The sequence below is a fragment of the Rhinolophus sinicus genome, chromosome X, assembly GCF_036562045.2.
Source record: "Rhinolophus sinicus isolate RSC01 chromosome X, ASM3656204v1, whole genome shotgun sequence".
NCBI lineage: Eukaryota > Metazoa > Chordata > Mammalia > Chiroptera > Rhinolophidae > Rhinolophus > Rhinolophus sinicus.
In genome coordinates this window covers 101,486,428-101,509,754 of record NC_133768.1, presented here as the reverse complement: position 1 = coordinate 101,509,754, position 23,327 = coordinate 101,486,428, and positions in this window count along the sequence as shown.

Genomic DNA, 23,327 nt, shown 5'->3' with positions numbered 1-23,327 from the left:
GTAAAGAGTTAAGAGCGGGGAAAGTAGACAACCTTGCCTTTCTCCTGATCTTAATGCGAAAGCACTCAATCTTTCACTATTAAGTACCATGATAGCTGCAGGACTTTTATAGACATTCTTAATCAAGTTGAGAAAGTTCCTCTCTAATTTTCCAGTTTTGTTTAAATTCAGGAATGGGTACTGAATTTTGCCAAATGCATTTTCTGCATCAATTGATATGATCACACAATTTTTCGCCTTTAGTCTGTTCATGTAAGAGATAACTTTGATTTGTTAATATTGACCCAGCCTTGTATTCTGAGAATAAACCCTACTCAATCATGATGTATAATTCTTTTTTATATAACAACTGCAAGTATTTTGTTGAGAAATTTTGCATCTAAGATGATGAGAGATATTGGTCTGCAGTTTTCCCTTTTTTGTACTGCCTTTGTCTGGTTTTGTTATTAGGGTAATATTGGCTTCATATAATGAGTTGGCGAGTATACTGTCCTCTTCTACTTTCTGAGAAAGACTGTGGAGAACTGGTGCTAATTTTTCTCAAATGTTTGGTAGAATTCCCCAGTGAAAACATCAAGGTCAGGAAATTTTTTTTTTTTTAATGAAAGCTTTTAAACTACAGATTCAATTCCTGTAATAGAGGACTATTCATATTATCTATTTTATATTGCATGGGTTTTGGTAGTTTGTGTTTTTCAAGGAATTGATCCATTTCATCTATGTTTTTGAATTTATGATGGTAGAGTTGTTCATAGTATTGCTTTATTGTTCTTTAATGCTGAAGGATCTGTTGTAATATCCCGTTCCATTCCTGATATTGATAATTCGTATCTTCTCTCTTTTTATCTTTTTCAGTTTTGATAGAGGTTTACCAATTTTATTGATAATTTCAAAGAACTACCATGTTTCCCCGAAAATAAGACCTAGCTGGACAATCAGCTCTAATGCGTCTTTTGGAGCAAAAATTAATATAAGACCTGGTATTCTATTCTATTCTATTCTATTCTATTCTATTCTATTCTATTCTATTCTACCCGGTATTATATTACATTACATTATATATTATATTATATTATATTATATTATATTATATTATATTATATTATATTATATGACCCAGTCTTATATTATAGTAAAATAAGACCAGGCCTTATATTAATTTTTGCTCCAAAAGACGCATTAGAGCTGATTGTTCGGCTAGATCTTATTTCAGGGAAGCACGATAGCTTTTGGCTTCATTGATTTTCTCTATTGTTTTCCTATTTTCAATTTAATTTATTTCTGCTCTTTATTATTTCTGTTCTTCTACTTGCTTTGGGATTATTTTACTCTTCTTTCTTTAGTTTTTCTGAGGTCCTTCTTCTTTCCTATTTTCGATATTTAGTGCTATAAATTTCCCTCTCAGCAACAACTCTGTATGGCTCTGTTAATCTTTTTGTTACTGTTCATTTTGTCATATTGTGTTTTTTACATGATTCCTACTTTAATGGCACCCTCTTCTGTCAGCATAGCAAGATCCAGATATTTAATAAATTTGTGTTTCTGCTTTTGTGATAGGGGAGTTTGTGTGTTCTCTGATTTTGTGGTTCTCTTTTGTCAACCTGGCTCTAAATCTTGCCCCTTTTCTTTTTTCCCCCTTCACCACTCCACTGACAAAGTTTTCTTCCTCATTGCTTTTTACCTTTTTCCTTTCTCAGAACTTATGTATTTCAAAATCTACTCCTTCAAATGATACATGCCTTTAAGTCGCTTCCCTACAGTTTATTATGTTCCACCTAGACTGATTAAAAAACAAAAAATTAGAGTGAACTTGGTATTTTTAGTGATGGTTTTTATGTAACCTTAGGCCTTTTAGCTATCTGCCCTCTTCCGTTTTCCCCTCAGGTTTTCTAAGTTGGCCTTGCTCACCACAAAGCTTTGTAGGAGGGCAAGTGGAAGGGTGAAGGATCATGAGACATGACATGCTATAATTTGGTATTTCTCCTTTTACTTGGTTATTTTGAAGTTTAGATATTCTTTCTGTTCAAGTTATGGTGAGGGCATCATTTTGTCATTGTATTTTTCTCTTCTTATTGTTCTTTATTGCTTTTAGAGGAAATGTTGAGAGATTGGGACCTAGGTAGCTGCCATTGTCACCTACCCAGAATTCTTCATCACACAGAATTCTAATACACAGATGTTATTTATGGTGAATGCAAGTGTTTCTTGGTATAAAGATATTTTAATTTATGTAAAACTTTACGTCATACTAGAAAAGATGTTAGAAATAATATATAATTTTCACAGACCTAAACTAATGTTTCTTTCTTTTATCCTGTTTTCAATCTCATTGTTTTCTGTGGAACACAAAGCCCTCCTCTTCTCCCAACCACCGGCACTAAATATGAAACACCAACATTTCTAATGTGTAAATTATTTCAGTTTTTAGCTCTAGAATAACATGAATTCTGAGAGCAAACTGCAGTGGAGCCTGCATTCTAATTGAGAGTGTTCAGCTGTATTAAAAGATCTAAAATTAGAAGAGTTTGTTCAAGATTCATCATCTATTTAGGTCCCAATCCCTTATCTTTCATGGTCACCTTTGGGGAGACCTTAGTTGCTAGAGTTGCGGCAGATAAAAATAGATTTTCTTGTGATATCTGTTTTCAGGTGTGGCCATTTTAAGACATCGTGCTTTCAAAATAAATGTTCACTAATAAAATTTCTCATTAAGGTTTAGTTGCCAAGTTCTCTCATGCACCTTTTTCAGAAAGCATGATGTTAGACTCAATATAGCAGAGTAGTTGTGGTTACAATGTGTGATTCTCAGAGTCAGAATGCCTAGGTGAATAACTAGGTTCTGCCATTTTCTGTGCATGACCAAATTACTGAACAACTCCACACCTCTGTTCTCTCATCTAGAAAACGGAGGTAATAACAGTACCTATCTCATAGCGTAGTTGGTAGGATTGAGTTAATACATGTAAAGTACTTAGAACAGTGCATGATATATCGTAAGTTCATGTAAGTGTTTGCAATATTCATCATATAACTTAGTTTTAATAGTATCTTTAGTGGCTATATTAATAATCTACCATTGTATAAAAAATTGCCACAATTTCACAGCTTGAAACAGAACCCATTTATTATCTAACCAGTTCTGTAGGTCATGAAGATGGGCACTGCTTAACCAGATCCTCTACTTCAGAGTTTCGCACAAGGCCATGATGAAGTTGTCAAATGGACTTGGTTCTCTTCCGAAGGTTGGATGGGGAAGGATTTGCTTCCAAGGTCACCATGTTGTTAGTGAGATTCATTTCTTTGTGATCTGTAAGACTGAGCACGTCAATTTCTAGCAGGCTGTTCGCTGGAGGCCATGCTAAGTTCCTTGCAACATGGGCCTCCTCAACATGGCAACTTGCTATATCAAAGCCAGCCAGAAAGACAGGTTACACTCTCTTGTAACCTAGTCACATAAGTGGTATCTCATCACCGGTGCCATATGATATTAGTTACAAATAAGTCACTTAAAAAATCAGGAGGGATATCTCTACCCCTGAGGAGTGAGGGGTCCCAGCCCCACACCAGGCTTCTCAGCCCAGGGTTCCAGTGCCAGGAAGAAAAGTCTCCATAACTTCTGGATATGAAAACCAGCAGAGATTGTGGCTGAGGGAGATGGAGGGTTGCTGGAGTCTCAGGCGTTCCTCTTAAAGAGCCCACACATGTACTTACTCAGTAACGGACTCACTTGCTCTGAGCTCCAGTGCTAGGGCAGCAGCGAGAGGGATGCCAGGGACATACAGCGAGGGACTGAGTTGTCTGGCTTGGGGCCAGGCCTGGAGAGGAAGCATTCCCTCAGAAAGAAGTGCTGGCAGAGATCTTTATTTATTTGTTGAACCCTCCCCACTCCAAGCATGCAGACACAGGCAGCCTCCGTATCTGAGTCTCCATCAACCAGGCCAATACCATTTGCCTTGCCCTAGTGAATCCCTGAGATCCCACCCCACCCAACTTGCAGACCCAATCAAGCCGCTTCCAGTGGCTTTTCCATAAAAATAGCAGACTTTCCTAAAATCTCTCAAAGGTTCACAAACCCCAAAGAAGCAGCATCTGGCCTTGATGTGCCCCATACCTCTTGCAAAGAAACCCCAAGCTCAGCACTAGAAGCACCTGGCCACAGTGTGCAGCTTAGCCTCTCACAGGTACCTCCAAGTCCAGCATGGGTGGAACACATCTGCAGATCACTTTTTGTGGCTCATGCCAGCTAGCCAAGGCAGGACACAGGCAGAGGCTGAACTGGGTCTGCAGTGGGGCCCCTGCCAGGAGGCCCCAGGGGCCAGCATGCCCGGTGGCCAGCTTCAGACTGTGCTGGAGCACCACCAGGCCACCTCCACAGACAACACATCCAAAGGGAAGACTAAACAGGCACCAAAGTCCCACTAAAGCAAATCCTATTCTATAGGGTCAGTCCCTGCACAACAGTTCCTCCAGTGTAGTCACTGCTGGTCCTCACAACCAATCAGTCTGAGGGTCAACCCCTCCCACTGATGTGCCAACAGCAGTCAAGGATCGACTACAGCAGGAGGGCACACACAACCCACACAAGGGACACACCTGGAGCACCTGGCTCTGGTGACCTGGGAGACTACTCCACTGGGTCCCAAAGGACACGTACTACATAAAGCCACTCTACTAAGTCCGGGAGGCATAGCAGCTCTACCTAATACATAAAAACAAACACAGGAAGGCAGCCAAAATGGGGAGACAAAGAAACATGTCCCAAATGAAAGAACAGAACAAAGTTCCAGAAAAAGAACTAAACAAAATGGAGACAAGCAATCTACCAGATGCAGAGTTCAAAACACTGGTTATAATGATGCTCAATGATCTCAGGGAGAACTTCAACAAAGAGATAGGAAACATAAAAATGGAGCTATAAAACACAAAAAGTGTTTCTATCTACCCAGTTTCTTTTTCTTTATTTTTAAGATTTTTTAAAAAATATTTTTTATTGGGGAACAGTGTGTTTTTCCAGGACCAATCAGCTCCAAGTCAAGTTGTTTTCAATCTAGTTGTGGAGGGTGTAGCTCACTGGCCCATGGGGGAATGGAACCTGCGATGTTGGTGTTATGAGCACTGTGCTCTAACCAACTGAGCCAACTGGCTACACTAAACCCAGTTTCTTAATGTCAGCACAGGACCTGAAAGCCCACACACTCTTTCAAACCAATGACCAAAAAAGGCAGCTTTTACATGGAATTTAGTCACATGCCAGAACCATGGTTCTCTTCTTCTATGAGCAAATGCTTACAATTGTGATGTTTACATACTGGTTTACATACTGCTTTCCTTTGCCCTCTTTGCTAGTCTGTTTCTTGAGTGTCACCATTTTCAGTACATATGTGGAATGAACAGAAGGCCTTATCAATTGTCTCCTTCCACTATGGTTTTTGCATGTCATAGACAACTGCATTGACCATAAAAAAGATAGAGTTTATTTTCCTGTTCCAAGTCAAACAAACAAGCCAAAATCCTGATACAGACAGTCTTTAAACTTAAATGGATCTTTTAATATCTTAAGTACTTTGAGCTTGAATGGAATAATCATTCAACACATGCTGAAAGAAAAAGTCAAAGGACTGAGAACTGAAAAAGGACCTTTCAGACCATCTTGCCCACCCTCTCCACTTTACCTATAGAAAAACCAAGGCACAGAGTGGGGACGTCACTTGACCAGGGTGGCAGAGTTGGGGTTAAAATCCAGATCCCCAGACTTCTCAAACTAGTCCTCATTCAACTGCACCATGATGTCTCCCTGCTGACAACTTTTAAAATTGTAATTTGCAGAAACAGTATCATTGTATTCTTATGAATCAAAGTAGGATGTACATACATACATACAAACGTAGCTACTGACAAAAATGTCACAGCACTAAAAGAAAGCTTGGAAAGCAGAGGGGAAACAAAAATCATAATGCCACTGTCCTAATGCAGCATCTCGGTAATGGTTTACAAGTGGCATAATTTCAACTACCACAAGCACCTCACTGGCACATTCTCTATTCTTATAGTACTCTCTTTCTCTTCAAGGGTTCATTCCGGCTGTCTTCATTACTAGCTTAAGTACGCACTGTCAGACATTTTGAACATATCTAGATTGTAACTCATTATATTTTTAAGTGGGTCATTTGAAATCCATACCTTCACATTTTAAGAAAACAGCAGATGATTAGATAACGAAGATGTGGTTATCTAATCAGTGGAATACTACTCTGCCATGAGAAAAGATGAAATACTGCCATTTGCGACAACATGGATGGATCTTGAGATTATTATGCTAAGTGAAATAAGTCAGACAGAAAAAGCAGAGAACCATATGATTTCACTGATATGTGTGATATAAAACTGAAAGCAACAAAGGAACAAGACAAACAAATAAAGAAACAAAAAGTCATAGACACAGACAATAGTTTAGAGGTTACCAGAGGGGAAGGGGGAGGGAGGTGGTAGATGAGGGTAAGGGGCATCAGATATATGATGATGGAAGGAGAACTGACTCTGGGTGGTGAACACACAATGGGATTTATAGATGATATATTACAGAATTTTACACCTGAAACCTATGTAACTTTATTAACCATTGTCACCCCAATAAACTTTAATTTTAAAAAGTAACAGCAAGGCCGGCCCGGTGGCTCAGGCGGTTAGAGCTCCGTGCTCCTAACTCCGAAGGCTGCCGGTTCGATTCCCACATGGGCCAGTGGGCTCTCAACCACAAGGTTGCCAGTTCAATTCCTCGACTCCCGCAAGGGATGGTGGGCTCTGCCCCCTGCAACTAAGATTGAACACGGCACCTTGAGCTGAGCTGCCGCTGAGCTCCCGGATGGCTCAGTTGGTTGGAGCCTGTCCTCTCAAGCACAAGGTTGCCGGTTCGACTCCCGCAAGGGATGGTGGGCTCTGCCCCCTGCAACTAAGATTGAACACGGCACCTTGAGCTGAGCTGCCGCTGAGCTCCCGGATGGCTCAGTTGGTTGGAGCCTGTCCTCTCAAGCACAAGGTTGCCGGTTCGACTCCCGCAAGGGATGGTGGGCTGTGCCCCCTGCAACTAGCAATGGCAACTGGACCTGGAGCTGAGCTGCGCCCTCCACAACTAAGACTGAAAGAACAACAACCTGAAGTTGAACAGAACCCTCCACAACTAAGATTGAAAGGACAACAATTTGACCATTGTTCCCCAATAAAGTCCTGTTCCCCTTCCCCCCCCCAAAAAAAAAAAAAACAGCAAAGCTGGGTAAAGCTGGACAAGGGAGGACACATATCATTAAAACACTGTTATAAAGGACCACAGGTCACATCCTAACCCTTTAGATAGTAATATTGGTCTACTTTCTCCCTGTTGTACATGGGGCTTAGGACCCAGCTGTTATTGCTGTGAGGATAGATTATGTTCTTACACTTTAAGGATTCAGGAGGGCAATTTCAGACTTTTGAGATATATGTCATTCAGATAGGGATGAAATTATTTTCTCTTACTGAAACATATTCATTTTGAAATATTAAGATAGTTGTCAGGCTGGTCCAATAGCTCAGGTGGTTGGAGCTCCATGCTCCTAACGCCGAAGGTTGCCGGTTCGATTCCCACATGGGCCAGTGCCAGATGGCTCAGCTGGTTGGAGAGCGGGCTCTCAACCACAGGTTGCCGGTTTGACTCCTGCAAGGGATGGTGGGCAGCAACCCCTGCAACTAAGATGGAACATGGCACCTTGAGCTGAGCTGCCGCTGAGCTCCCAGATGGCTCAGTTGGTTGGAGCCCATCCTCTCAACCATAAGGTTGCCGGTTCGACTCCTGCAAGGGATGGTGGGCTGTGCCCTCTGCAACTAGAAAAAAAAACAGCAACTGGACCTGGAGCTGAGCTGCGCCCTCCACAACTAAGACTGAAAGGACAACAACGTAACTTGGAAAAAGTCCTGGAAGTACACACTGTTTCCCAATAAAGTCCTGTTAAAGAAAAAAAGAAAGACAATTCTCACTTTAAGCAAACTCAAATCAAAAATGGAATTTGCAGAGCAGTACATTTGAACAATTTGAGTTGCAAAGCATACCATTTCTACATAGGTCATGAGAATTGTATGTTAAACAGTGAACGTCTATTGGGGAAAACAGTGATTTGGGTTAGAACTGAACTGCATTTAGAAGGAAAATAAACTTTAGACAGAAACCTCTGTATCTTTGTCTTCAAGAACCTGGAGAGAGCACTTATTGAAGCCACCTGCCCTTCATAGCAATTGCTCCCTTCTTGGTCCCCTCACCTAGGCTCCCCAAACTAATCCCCACTAAGACAGTTGCTTAGTCATATGGCTCCAGTCTACAACAAAAGAATTTGAGGCACTTGACATATGATGAGAAAGAGTTTTTTGGACAAGAAAGCTTTGCAGGTGCCCCTTAAACCATGAGGTTCTAGTCCTACCTGCTTTCTTTGTTACTATGTATCGGTGTATTTCTGAGCCTGATCTTCAAGTCTTGCTAAAGATGGTCAGAATTTGGCAAGGCGCTTTATGATGTTTGACATGATTTACAGGCTACCTGAAATCATCTTACAGGCCACTCTAAACTATTTCAAAATAGGTATTTCAATAAGGCTTGTGTAAAGTTTCAAGGTTATCTCAAATTGCATTAGACCATGCTTAGGAAACCAGGCAGGCAGCAAAAAACTTGCAGTGTTTTCCATTGCCTGACAATCAGCTATGGTTGTTTGTTTATTGATTTGCACGTAGGGTAACTGGCCTTCGTTGAACATTAAATTAAAAACATGTTATAAAGCAGTTAGGCCTATTTTACTCACTATCAACTCTGTCTGACCTGCCAATCCACTTTTCTAATAAAAAAAAAGCTGAGCCAGAAACAAACCTACCGAAGTGCTCAAAAGCTGTTTTGAATGAATGAATGATATTAGGGCTTCATTAAGCAATGGGTTTAACCAAATTCCCTCTCCTCCTAGTTTAGAGCCAATTCCTCTTAAGCACATTTGGCAGGAAAAGGGACAGATACTTTAAAAGAAAAGATATTTGATTAAAGCTTGAAGTTAACAGACCTCCAACAATGAGCAACAGTGGCGAGCGAGAAAAGACCTCTAGGCTATGCAGCAGGAGTCTGCCATCTCAGCCCTGGGTCCACCCTGCCTTCATCAAATTATTTCCAATTTTGCAGGGCTATTTTCTCTTCCAAATCCCTTTCAACTTCTAAAGTCTGTGTGCTGACTGAGGTTAAAGGGAAAGCTAGTCTTTAAGTTTCAAACTTCTAGGATATCACTTGTATTAAAAGTACATATAATTTTTAAAAAAACAGATGGCCATGCATCTGAAATGTGAATCTGACTATCCTTAGGTGGTGTGTTTCTGAGTGGTATTTTTTGTTTATGTGTCCAATTTTTAAAATAGTAAACATTGGTAGATGAGGGTAAAGGGGATCAAATATATGGTGATGGAAAGAGAACTGACTCTGGGTGGTGAACACACAATGTGATATATAGATGATGTGATACAGAATTGTACACCTGAAATCTATGTAACTTTACTAACAATTGTCACCCCAATAAACTTGAATTAAAAAATAAAGAAAAAAATAGTAAATATATTTTTTATTTTTTTAAATGAACATTTTTAAAAGGTTCAGCCTAATCACAATGAATCAGAAACTCAGCATTACCTTAGACTACAGCATTAAGTTTGCGTCTCATGAGTTTTACAGACATTGTCTTAATAATCCCCAGAGCATCCCTGTGAGGTGGGTGGATGGTGTCTCATTTCTGTAAATCAGCATTTTTCAACTGGGGTTCTGCAAGGAAATTAAGCCCTGATGCCCTAAGACCTCCACCTTATACAATGAATTAACTATTCTTCTATGCATCTGCAATGGTACTAATCATACTTGGGAGAAATTGAGGAAATAGTCACTCAAATATTTTCTGTGTTCAGTGGTTCAGCTGGGGACCCCCAGTTGAAAATGAACTAGAACAAATAATCCTAAAATTTATATGGAACCATAAAAGACCCGAATAGTCACAGCAATCTTGAGAAAGAAGAACAAAGCTGGAGGTATCATGCTACCTGATGTCAAACTATACTACAAGGCTATAGTAATCAAAACAGCATGGCACTGGCATAAAAACAGACACATAGATCAATGGAACAGAATAGAGAGCCCAGAAATCAACCCACACATATATGGTCATTTAATTTATGACAAAGGAGGAAAGACTATTCATGGGGTAAAGACAGTCTATTCAATAAATGGTGCTGGGAAAACTGGACATGCAAAAAAATGAAACTAGACCACCTTCTTATACCACATACAAGAATAAACTCAAAATGGATTAAAGACTTAAATGTAAGACCCAAAACTGTAAAACTCCTAGAAGAAAACATAGGCAGTAAACTCTCACTTTACCCTTAGTAATATTTTTACTGATGTATCTCCTTGGACAATGGAAACAAAAGAAAAAATAAACAAATGGGACTACATCAAACTAAAAAGTTCTTGCACAGCAAAGGAAACTATCAACAAAATGAAAAGACAACCTCCTGAATGGGAGAAGATATTCACCAATAACCTCTGATAAAGGGTTAATATCCAAAATTTATTTTTTTTAAAAAACTAATACAACTCAACACCAAAAAAATAAACAGTCCAATTAAAAAATGGCCAGAGGACCTGAATACACATTTCTCTGAAGAGGACATACACATGGCCAATGGACATATGAAAAGATGCTCAATGTCACTAACCATCAGAGAAATGCAAATAAAAACCACAATGAGATATCACCTCACACTAGTCAGAATGGCTATCATCAATAAATCAACAAACAACAAGTGTAGGCGAGGCTGTGGAAAAAAGGGAACGCTTGTGCACTGTTGGTGGGATTGCAGATTGGTGCAGAAGCTATGGAAAACAGTATGGATGTCCCTCAGAATATCAAGTATAGAACTACCTTATGACCCACCAATTCCACTCCTGTGTATTTATTCAAAGAAATCCAAAACACTACTCAGAAAGATATATACACCCCCATGTTCACTGCAGCACTATTTACAATAGTCAACATATGGAAACAACTGAAATGCCCATCAGTAGACGACTGGATAAAAAAGTGGTACATATATACAATGGACTATTACTCTGCCATAAAAAAGAATGAAATTTTACCATTTGCGACAACATGGATGGATGTAGAGGGTATCATAAGTCAGACTGAGGAAGACAAATACCATGTGATCTCACTTATATGTGGAATCTAAAGGACAAAATGAATGAACAAACAAAACAGAAACAGACTCATAGATACAGAGAACAAACAGATGGTTACTAGATGGGAGCAGGGCTGAGGGGCTGGGTGAAAAAGGTGAAGGGATTAGGAAGTACAAATTGGTAGTTACAAAAAGTCACGAGAACGTAAAGTACGGTATGAGGGAATATAGCCAATAATATTATAAAAATTATGTATAGTGTCAGATGGGTACTAGACTTATCAGGAGGATCACTGCATAAATTATATAAATGTCTAATTACTACATTGTATACCTGAAACTAATATAAACTAATACTGAATGTCAACTATAATTTCAAAAATAGTCATAGGGATATATAGTACAGCATAGGGAATATAGCCAATAATATTGTAATAACTATGTACAGTGTCAGATAGGTAATAGACTTACTGGGGCGATCACTTTGTGAGTTATGTAAATGTCTAATTGCTATGTTGTTTTGCACACCTGAAACTAACAGAAAAAATTGTGATGCTTAAATAAGAAAAAGAAATAGGACACACAGCAGGCAAACAAACCCACACACCTGATCATTTGATTAGGAGAGTCTTAAATTACACGTTGAGTGAACAAAATGTTTTGAATGAATTCTAATTGCTGCTCTAGATTCCAGGAACGTACATAGAATGTTTTAAAAATCATTTTTCCTTGGGTACTCTGAATTCTTGAAATTTCCAGTTATTTAAATGACAATTTTTTTAACACCACAATGTATTGATAGTGATTATTCAGGCTTTTAATGCACAAGGCACCAGTAAGTACTCGCTAGTGAGCGGGAGAATTTTTAAAATAAAAAGATAAGATTGAACAAGATCAGAGTCTAAAGAAAGTGGTTTACCAAATCAGCCATCTCCTATGGTGGTTGACTGTAGGTCATATGGTTTCTTCCTAGTATCAGCCTGATCGTAATAATAATAGCAGCTAAGAACTTCATGTGCATTTACTCCCCACACCAATCCTACCATTTCGCAAAGAAACCAAGGCTTGATCACTTTAGTTAACTTCTTGAAGGTTTCATTCTAATAACTGGTGGAGCTTTGGTCATTTATGTCTTTCTAAATTGTCAAATTTATGGGCATACATTTGTATATACTACTTCCGTATCATCCTTTTAGTATCTGTGGAATGCCTAGTGATATAAGTTTTCTCATTCTCATGGTATTCATCATATACCATGTTTCCCTGAAAATAAGGCCTAGCCGGACAATCAACTCTAAAGCATCTTTTTGAGCAAAAATTGATATAGCACCCGTCTTATTTTAATATAAGACTGGGTATAATATAATATAATATAATATAATATAATATAATATAATATATTAAGTTTTGCTCCAAAAGACACATCAGAGCTGATTGTCCGGCTAGATCTTATTCTCGGGGAAACACGGTATGTTTTCTCTCTTTTTTTCCTGATAAGTCTGGCTAGACGTTTATCAATTTTTTTGATATTCTCAAAGAACCAGCAGCATTTGCCTCACTGACTTTTCCTCTATTGTTTTTATTGTTTCAGTTTTCATTGATGTCTGTTCTGATCTTTATTATTTCCTTTCTGCTGCTTATGTTGTTTAATTAGCTTTTCTTTTTCTAGTTTCTTTAGATGGAAACTGAGATCACTGACTTGAGACCATTCTCTTTTCCTAACATAGGTGTTTAGTGCTATAAATTTCCCCAAGCATTCTTTAGTTGCATCCGACAAATTCTGGTATGCTGTGTTTTCATTTTCATTCATTTCAAAATACTTTTCAATTTCTCTTCTGATGTATTTTTTTGATCGGTGGTTATTTAGAAATGTGTTATTTAGTTTCCAAATATATAGGGGATTTTCAAGATTTTTCTGTTATAGATCTCTCATTTAATTCCCTTATTGTCAAAAAGTACAGTTTAAATCCTTTTAAATTAATTGAGATTGGGGGGTGGGGGGTGGGAGATGAGGGTAAGGGGGATCAAATATATGGTGATGGAAGGAGAACTGACTCTGGGTGATGAACACACAATGGGATTTATAGATGATGTAATACAGAATTGTACACCTGAAATCTATGTAATTTTACTAACAATTGTAACCCCAATAAATTTAATTAAAAAAAATTAATTGAGACTTATTTTATGATACACGGTATGCTCTATGTAGGTAAATTTTCCATGCACACTCAAAATGTGTGTTCTGCTGTGCTTAGGTAAAGTCTTCTATGAATACCAATAGCATTTCATTAAAATCCTTATGTTGGGTTTTGTTTTTAATGTCTATATGTTTCAATCGAAAAGACAAAACCTGAGTTAGACTATCAGACTCACTCAACCAGCAGCTAAGTCTCCCAGAAAACAAAGACAATCAGAATTCACAGCTGCAGAGTTAACAAGGTCTCTCCTTGTTCTAGGCCAAAGAAATGGAAGCTAATTTTTAGTTCTAAAAATAAATTCCTAAAAATTCATTCTCACATGTCATTCAGAACTCCACATAAGAGTCCAAATGCACATTAAAAATTAATTTTAAAATTTTTAGATGATCAAAGAGGAATTGACAATGAACCAGTGATAGAGTGGTAAAAAAGATATTTTCAAATAAACTCCTGGAAGTTCATCCAAATGTTAAAGCTATTTGATAAAAGATAAGAAGCGTAAGACCCAGTTTGAATCAGCTTGGTTAAATTAAAACACAATTTCACCATAGTATATGATGCAATAATTGATGGCTGGTCAAAAGACATCAGGACTGGCAGGTGGGATCTGGCAGATTCCACAGGTCAAGTAAGGCAAGATGTGAGGTATAATACTGAGTACTTAGCTAACTAGACAGGGGTGAGCTCATGATCTACCGTAACTTTTTTCTGTTTTATAAATGCACAAACCTCTGACCTCACTCAGAACCCTTTCTGCTATGGTCTGAATGTTTGTATCCCACCAAAATTCCCATGTTGAAATCCTAATGCCCGATGTGATGGTATCAGAAGGTGGAACCCTTGGGAGGTAATTAGGTCATGACGGTTGAGCCCTCATGGGATTACTGCCCTTATAAAAGAGATTCCAGAGAGTCCTAGCTCCTTCTGCCAGGTGAGAATACAACAAGAACTCTGTAATCAGGGAAAGGGCCTTCACCAATCATGCTAGCACTGTAATCTGGGACTTCCAGCCTCCAGAATTGTTAAGAAATACACTTCTTTTGTTTATAAGCCACCTCGTCTATGGTATTTTGTTATAGCAGTCCAAATGGACAAAGACACTTTCCCAAGTGGTTCTCTCTTCTTAAACACTGTCCCTTTGCCCCATCCAGTGATACAGCTTAATGCCACTGCATTTGAAAACATACAAATCTGACAAACTCCTAGAAACCACAGTGACATACCACTTTGCAGTCACTCATTTGGCCAAAACGTAAAGTTCTGGTATCCTGTAATGATAGCAAGGATTTAAACCATTGGAAACTTTCATACACTCTAGTAGCAATATAAATTGATATAACCACTTTGGGGAAGAATATTAGATTATCATGTAAAAGTTGAACATTTGCATGCCCTATAATGCAGCCATTCTCTTCCAGGTATATTCCCTAGAGAAACTCGTATACACATGCACCAAAAGTCAGGAACATAGACATTTATAGCAGCAATGCATTTAATAGCGGAAAGATGGAAACAAGCCAAGTGTCCATTAACAGGAGAGTGGATGAGTACATTCCAGTACATTCATATAGTAGAGTCCCACACATCAGTGAAATAAAGAACTGCAAGTACACACAGCAACATGGCTGGAAGTCGCAAGCAATTTTGAGTAAATAAAGCAAGTCACAAATAAGTCAGACGAAGAAAGACAAATACCATATTATTTCACTTATACATGGAATCTAAAAATCAAAACAGAAATAAACTCAAAAATACACAGAACAAATTGATGGTTACCAGACGGAAGGAGGTTGGAGAGCTTGGGGAAAAAGGGGAAGAGATTAACAAGTACAAATTGGCAGTTATAAAATAGTCACAGGGATGTAAACTACAACTTAGAGAATATAGTCAGTAATATTGTAATAACTATGTATAGTGCCAGGTGTGTACTAGACTTGTCAGGGGATCACTTCGAAAGTTACATAAATGTCTAATCACTCTGCTGTACACCTGAAACTAATATTGTATGGTAACTGTAATTGACAACTAAAATTAAAACAAAAAATTTACTTAAAATATCTAAAACATTCTAAATAAATAAATAAAGCAAATCATGGAAAAAATGTAAAATACCTTCCCATTATTATATATTTCAGCAAAACTAGGGACATGTACTTCTGGGTAATAACGTTAATGAAAATCAAAGGTGAAAAAAGTCAGGATCTGAGAGCAGGGAGGCAGGAGTATAGGGACACCGAGGGAAACTCCAGGCCATTGATGGGTGTTCTTTTCTTATGTTTGTTGGTGGATTCATGAGTATTCATTTTATTATTTAGCTTCATAATTTATACATACGTCACCTATACTCCTTTGTATATCATTTCCTAATGAAACTTTTTATTTTATATTTCCCGTTCATATTCCCAGTTTATTTTCAGAACATCCTGGCTCTGCCACTGACAAGCCTTGGGAACCTGGGCAAGCTGCTTAGCCATTCTGAGCTCGTCAGTAAAGTGAAGAGAGTAATGCAGTCATAATGCCTACCCAGCTGGCGACTGGGAGCACTGCAGCAGGAATTCCTCGCCTGGCACCTAGTGACACTGATAAGGGCTAGCTCCTCTGAGGGACACTGGGTGCAAATGAGCAAACCCTGCAGCCGGAACTGGTGGTCAAGATGTAGTGAAAGTCTTCCTCGATTTGCGATTCATATTTTCACCTGGTGTCCTTCCCACTTCTCCTCTACCCCTGGAGGGGAAAATGTCTCTCATCATTTGAGCTCTTTTCAAAACGAAAGCTGGGTCAGTATCTCCGTAGGGTATGTGTACCTTGCCCACACGATGGCAAAACCGGCAAGGAACTGTGAACTGGATACTTGACTCTCAAGACCTCCTTTTGAAGATGTTCAAGACCTTCTAGAAAGCGACCTATTGCAATTTCATTAATGTCGGTCACTGAACAAATTGAGATTGGACTGGCAGCTGAGATCAAAACGGTTTTTCACCCTTTATGTGATAATAACTCCAGCACATTAATAGGTATGTGAAACAGTAAAATAAACAAAACAAAATTTATAGCCCTACAGGTGCTTCCTACAATTTCTCACCTGAGGTTTTGTGCATATTTATGTAGGTGTTTGCGAAGGTACTTGAGGGCATGCATACGAATACATATTGTGTGCGCAGGTGAGAACACGTTTGCACTGGCAGGGAAGTCTTGTTAGTAAACACAGGCGCATAAGGAGAGAAAGTTGGTAACAGCTTTCTCACCAGAAATGCTCAAGTCTTCAAAGACGAGGTGTGCTGGTAGGGGAATTTTTTTTTTTACTTTATTGCGGAACAGTGTCAACTTAGAGGACCTTTTTCCAAGTCGAGTTGTTGTCCTTTCAATCTTAGTTGTGGAAGGTGCAGCTCAGCTCCAGGTCCAGTTGCCATTGCTAGTTGCAGGGGGCACAGCCCACCATCCCTTGCGGGAGTCGAACCGGCAACCTTGTGGTTGAGAGGACGCGCTCCAACCAACTGAGCCATCCAGGAGCTCAAGTGGCAACTCAGCTCAAGGTGCCGTGTTCAATCTTAGTTGTAGGGGGCGCAGCCCACCATCCCTTGTGGGGGTTGAACCACCAACCTTGTTGTTGAGAGCCCACACTCCAACCAACTGAGCCATCTGGCACTGGCCCATGTGGGAATCGAACCGGCAGCCTTCGGCATTAGGAGCACGGAGCTCCAACCACCTGAGCCAACAGGCTGGCCCGGGTAAATTATTAAATTGCAGTGAATGTTGGCCTCAGCCTCACTCTACCTCAGCAGCATGTCCTGTGCTACAGATGTGTGGCTGGGGGATGCTGTTCTGAGACCAAACATGCTGGGCCTGCCTTTGACCCACTGATCTGAATTTATGGCTCAGGGACCCCTGTGTTATTATCATACTGTTTACGCACACACCTCACCAATATATATTAGTTAGAACTCTCGTGGTTGCAAATGTATAAACCCAATTCCAATCAGTCTGTCAAAAGCGGAAATAAATGGATACATATAATCAACCCACCAGACAGCCATGGATGCAGATGGCCTGAGAAACATTTGGAATAGTGCCTCGCCCTGGAAAACTCTGTCTTTCATCTTCATGTTTCTCTTTATATTGGTTTTATTCTTTCAAATTAGCTTACTCCTGCCAACAGGGGCCATGGCACAGGCAACTCTGAATTCACATTCTTGCCAGGTAAACCATCAGTGGTGGTAAAGGAAATCCGTAGCCCAAATTGTTTGAAAAAATTTGGTGAAGACCTCTGATTGGCCTGCCCTGAATCATATGGCTAACTATAAACCAATCACTATGGCCAGAGATAGTAAATAATTACTGGTGTAGCCTGAGCCACAAGCTCACCCTTGTGGCCAAGAAGGAGGGATTCTATGATTGCTAGCCCTTAATCATGACCAGGTTGAGGTGGGGAGAAGTGGTTTTGCAACATATATATGTAGAATCCACTCCACTGATTATGCTGTATGTCTTCTAGCTCCTTAATAATTTTACATTCATTTGATTTGTCCCGTACTGACAGGAGTGAATTAAAGTCTCCTTTATTGGAGAGTCTAGGAAAGATGGCAAAGTTGGTTAGAGGACGAGCTCTCATCAACAAGGTTGCCAGTTCAATTCCTGCATGGGATGGTGGGCTGTGCCCCCTGCAACTAAAGGTTGAAAACGGAAACTGAACTTGGAGCTGAACTGCGCCCTCCAAAACTAGATTGAAGGACAATGACTTAGAGCTGATGGTCCCTGGAGAAACACACTGTTCCCCAATATTCCCCAATAAAATTTATTTAAAAAATGAAGAATTCGAGCCTGTGAGGAGGGGTACAAATGCAAAAAGGGCTGGCCCCACACTCACGTGTAGTGGTTGGAAACACAGAGGGATCTCTTGACTGTGCTCCGGAGGTCCCCTCTGAGGAGTGAGGGGTCCCAGCCCTACACAAGACTCCCCAGCCCAAAGCACCAGTGCCAGGGAGAGGAGCCCTCACAATATCTCGCTGTATATCATCAAAGATTCCATCTGTCTGGGTGAGAAGGAGAGCTGCTTGAAACACAGGCATCCTCAATAAGGGCCTGCACACAGACTCACTCACTTGCAGGCACATACCCTGGGCACCAGCAGAGGGACACTAGATCAGGAGGCTCCAGAGACATGCAGGGACAGACTGAGTGGTATGGCTTTAAAGCGAGGGCTGTAGGGACAGCCATTATCTTTGCTGTGTTGAGCCTTCCCCCAACTTGGCTAAATCTGATACTGCATTGCCCTGGTGAAATCCCCTCGTTCCACCCTGGTGAACCCCAGGGACCCTCCCTCCACAAACTTGCATACAGCAGGAGGCTATTTCAGCAGCAAACAACCAGCCTCTGCTTGAACAGTTAAGGGACATTTGGCAGCAGGCAACCAGCCTCAGCCCATCCTACAGTATTTCTTGAACAACACTCGGGGATCCACAGGCCCTAGGTGAGCTGTGGCTGGCCTTGGTTTGCTCTGAGACTTTTCCTGAATTGATCCGGGCTCAGCACTGCCTCCAAATCTGAATCTGCATTAACCAGGTTAACACCACTAGTACCACCCTGCAGACTCCCTCAGACCCCACCTCACCCAACTCATGTACTGCATGAGCTCTTTCAGCGGCTGAGCCTTACGGACAGCTGGCCAGCAGCAGCAGGCCATGGAATGCTCTGGGGCTTATGCTGAGTTGCCTGAGCCCTACTATTGGTGGCAGCTGGCCTCAGTGCATAGTATGGCCTCTCCCATAAGCTCCCAGGTCCAACACAGGCAGTGAAAACTGCAAAGTACTTGGCAGCACCTATCAGGTTACCCCGGGCTGGTCACAATCAACATCTGATCTTGGCATGCACTGGAGCCCTACCCAAGAAGCCCCAGAACAAACACATCTGGTGGTTGGATTCAGAGTACAACAGAGCAAAACCCGAATAAACTACAAACAGCACACGGAAAGGGTGGTCTCAGCAGACAGCAGAGTGCAATGGAGCCAATCCTACTCTGTTGGGTCAGCCCCCACATAGCAGCTCGTACACTGTGGGCATGGCCAATCCTCACAGCCAGTCAGCCTGAGGGTCAATACTACCCACTGACATATCAATAACAATCAAATGTCAACTACAACAGGAGGACACACACAACACACAAGGGACACTCCTGGAACACTCAGCACAGGTGACCAGGGAAACTGCTAGTAGGCCCCACAGGACAGCTACTACATAAGGCCAGCCAGCCAAGACTGGGATACACAATACATAGAAACAAAACAGAGAGGAAACCAAAATCAACAAACAAAGAAACATGTCCCAAATGAAAGAACAGGAGAAAACTCCAGAAAAAGAACTAAATGAATGGAGGCTGCCAGCTACAGACTTCAAAACACTGATTAAAAGGATGCTCAAGGAACTCATTAAATGTCAACAATGAGATAGTGAGCATAAAAAAGGAGACAGAAATTATCAAGCAGAACCAGTTAGAAGTGAAGAATACGCTAGAACTAATCAACAGCAGATTAGGGGAAGTAGAGGAGCAAATCAGTGATTTGGAAGACAAAGTAGCACAAAACACCCACTCACCTGGCAACACACACAGTTGTTACAACACTGACTATATTACCTATGCTCTATTTTACATACATGTGACTATTCTGCAACTACCAATTTGTATTTCTTAATCCCTTCACCCTTTTCACTCGGCTCCCCAAATCCACTCCCCTCTGGCAACCATCAGTTTGTTCTCTTTTAAAGGAAATCACTCGGGTATTAGTTGTGCAATTTTTTTCAAGGTTTTATTGTGGTAAAATATATACAACATAACATTTTAACTCTTTTTGAGTATACAATTCACTGGTATTAAATAAATGGACAGTGTTGTTCAACTATCACCATCATCCATCTACAGAAATTTTCTATCATCCCTAACTGAAACTATGTACCCGTTAAACAATGACTTTGCATTCTCCGCTCTGCCCAGCTCCAGGTAACCACCATTCTACTTTCTGTCTCTATGAATCTGACTACTCTGGGTACCTCACAGAAGTACATCATACGCTATTTGGCCTTTTGTGAGGTCCTTATTTGTCCGCAAGGTTCAGCATAATGTCCTCCAGGTTCATCCATAACGTCCTCAGGGTTCATCCACATTGGAGAATGTCTCAGAACTCAATTCCTTTTTAAGGGTGAACAATAGTCCATTGTATGGCTATACCACATTCAGTTCATATATTCATCTTTCAATGGATATTTGGATTGTTCCTACCATTTGGTTATTATGAATCATGCTGCTGTGAATAAGGGTGTACACATAGTTGTGTAGTTTTCAAAACCCTGAAAAACAGTACTTACAGAATGATCCCATTTACCGTATTTCTCCGAAAATAAGACCCAGCCGGACCATCAGCTCTAATGCAACTTTTGGAGCAAAAATATAAGACCCGGTCTTATTTTACTGTAATATAAGACCCTGTATAAAAATAATTTAATATGATATATTATATAATATAACATAATATAATATAATAAATATAATACCAGGTCTTATTTTCCTATAATATAAGACCCGGTCTTATATCACATAAGATGTGATATATTTTCCTACAATATAAGACCCGGTCTTATATCTTATGTAATATAAGACCGGGTCTCATATTAACTTTTGCTCCAAAAGACGCATTAGAGCTGATTGTGCGGCTAGGTCTCACTTTCGGGGAAACAGGGCATGTTGAGTGTGTGTGTGTGTGTGTGTGTGTGTGTGTGTGCGTGTGTGCGCGCACGCGCGAATCACGTATCTCATATGTACGTAAATGTGTGGAAAATGATCTGAGAAGCACATGAAACTTTTGAGTCATTATCATTAGAATGGGAAAGGACTATGGTAGTGAAGGAAAGGATTATCACTTTTCATTCTGCATATTTCTGTATTTTTGGGTTTTGCGTAATGGGGATAGATTAATATAACCCTTAACAAATTCTGAAATGAAATTAAAAATAAAGATGAAGATTTCAGGCATCATGGCAGGCCATCAGCAAGAGATACTTTGAGAAATTTTCATCAGGTCAGAAGAACTGAAGGCAGAAAGGAAAGTTGATGTATCTCTGTGTGGTTTAAAATTTTTATAAGGTATATAAATAAATATATATGCCTATATATATATTTTTTTTAATTAAAAAAAAATCTAAGGGGGGAAAAAATCAGCTTGAGGTAGAACTGCACTGTTGATTGAGGCCCAGCGGAGGGCAGTAGAAAGCCATGACAAGACAACCCCAGAAGGTGGTTCCTTGGTCTCATCTGAAAGAAAGCCTGATTCCAACTTGCCATGTGGGGGGCAAGGACGACGTTGGGTACTTCTGATTCCACTGGCAACGGTGCTGGCCAAACTTCGGGAGCAAGACAATCAGATAAAAGTGTGGGGATATCAGAAAAGTGGCGAGGGTTCAACTCTGGAGAGCCAAGAAGAGACAGCAGGAAGAGGCATTCTTCACACAGAATCATCCAACAGCAGCACAGGAGCAGGGTCCTGGGGCCAATGTCCTAGAGACATTTTTAGGGGTCTTGGGGACCACACAGCCCTGTTATTTTTTTAATTTGGGAATACTGGGGAACAGTGTGTTTTTGCAGGACCCATCAGCTCCAAGTCAAGTCATTGTTTTCAATCTAGTTGTGGAGGGTGCAGCTCACTGGCCCATGTGGGAATCGAACCGGCGATATTGGTGTTATGAGTACTGCACGCCAGCAACTGAGCACACTGGCCACCCCACACAGTCCTGTTTAGAAGCATGGGATGAATCCCTGGACCCTGCTCTTCTGCTTTCTAAAGTGGACAAGAATAAGAATGGTCCTGCAGGCCAAAGATGCAGAGCCAGGATTAGAGGGCAAGTACAGGGACAGAGTCTGTCTTTCTTTAAAATATTTTATATTTTGTACATCATGGATCTTTCGCATTAATTTTGATTTTTTTAAATATTGCATTAAAATTTGATTTATATTGATTACTAAAACATTATTTATACTGATTACACATAAATTCCGTGCGAGAGGCAAGTGCCTCACTGGGCCTCAGCCTACTTCTGGCAATAATAAAAACAATAACAATCTCTGAAGCAAGAAATGAGATTTTAAAGTACATCTATTATGCACAACTTTAATCAAAATCCTACTCCAGGGCGGCCGGGTGGTTCAGTTGATTAGAGCGCAAGCTCTAAACAACAGGGTTGCCGGTTCAATCCCCACATGGGCCAGTGAGCTGTGCCCTCCACCACTACATTGAAGACAACAAGCTGCCGCTGAGCTGCGGGAGGGGCGGCCGGATGGCTCAGTTGGTTGGAGCACGAGCTCTCCACAACAAGGTTACCGGTTCAATTCCCACATGGGATGGTGGGCTGCGCCCCTGCAACTAAGATTGAAAACAGTGACTGGACTGGGAGCTGAGCTGCGCCCTCCACAACTAGATTGAAGGACAACGGCCTGGAACTGATGGGCCCTGGAGAAACACATTGGTCCCCAATAGACCCCAGTAAAATAAAACAAAATAAAACAAAATAAAATCCTACTACAGAATTTCTGAGTGAAATGAATTCTAACGTGCCAGTCATGTGAACGTATAAATCAAATCATACGAGTCTATGTTAAAGAAAAAAAGTAGTTTCTGTATCCACTGTGACTATGAAGTTAATGTTCCAATTAATTTGGAAGCTATTTCTGAAATACTGGCTTTAAGATATTGTCTATCAACTATCCATCAGTAGAAAAAAACTGATTTTAAAGAGTTGACAGACACATTCTTTCACTTTATAAGCATCACTGAAATTAAGATCATTTTATTGAAAAAGGAATAATATTTTCCTGTTTTAGGGTTTTTTCCTGGCTTTATTGAGATACAACTGCTATAT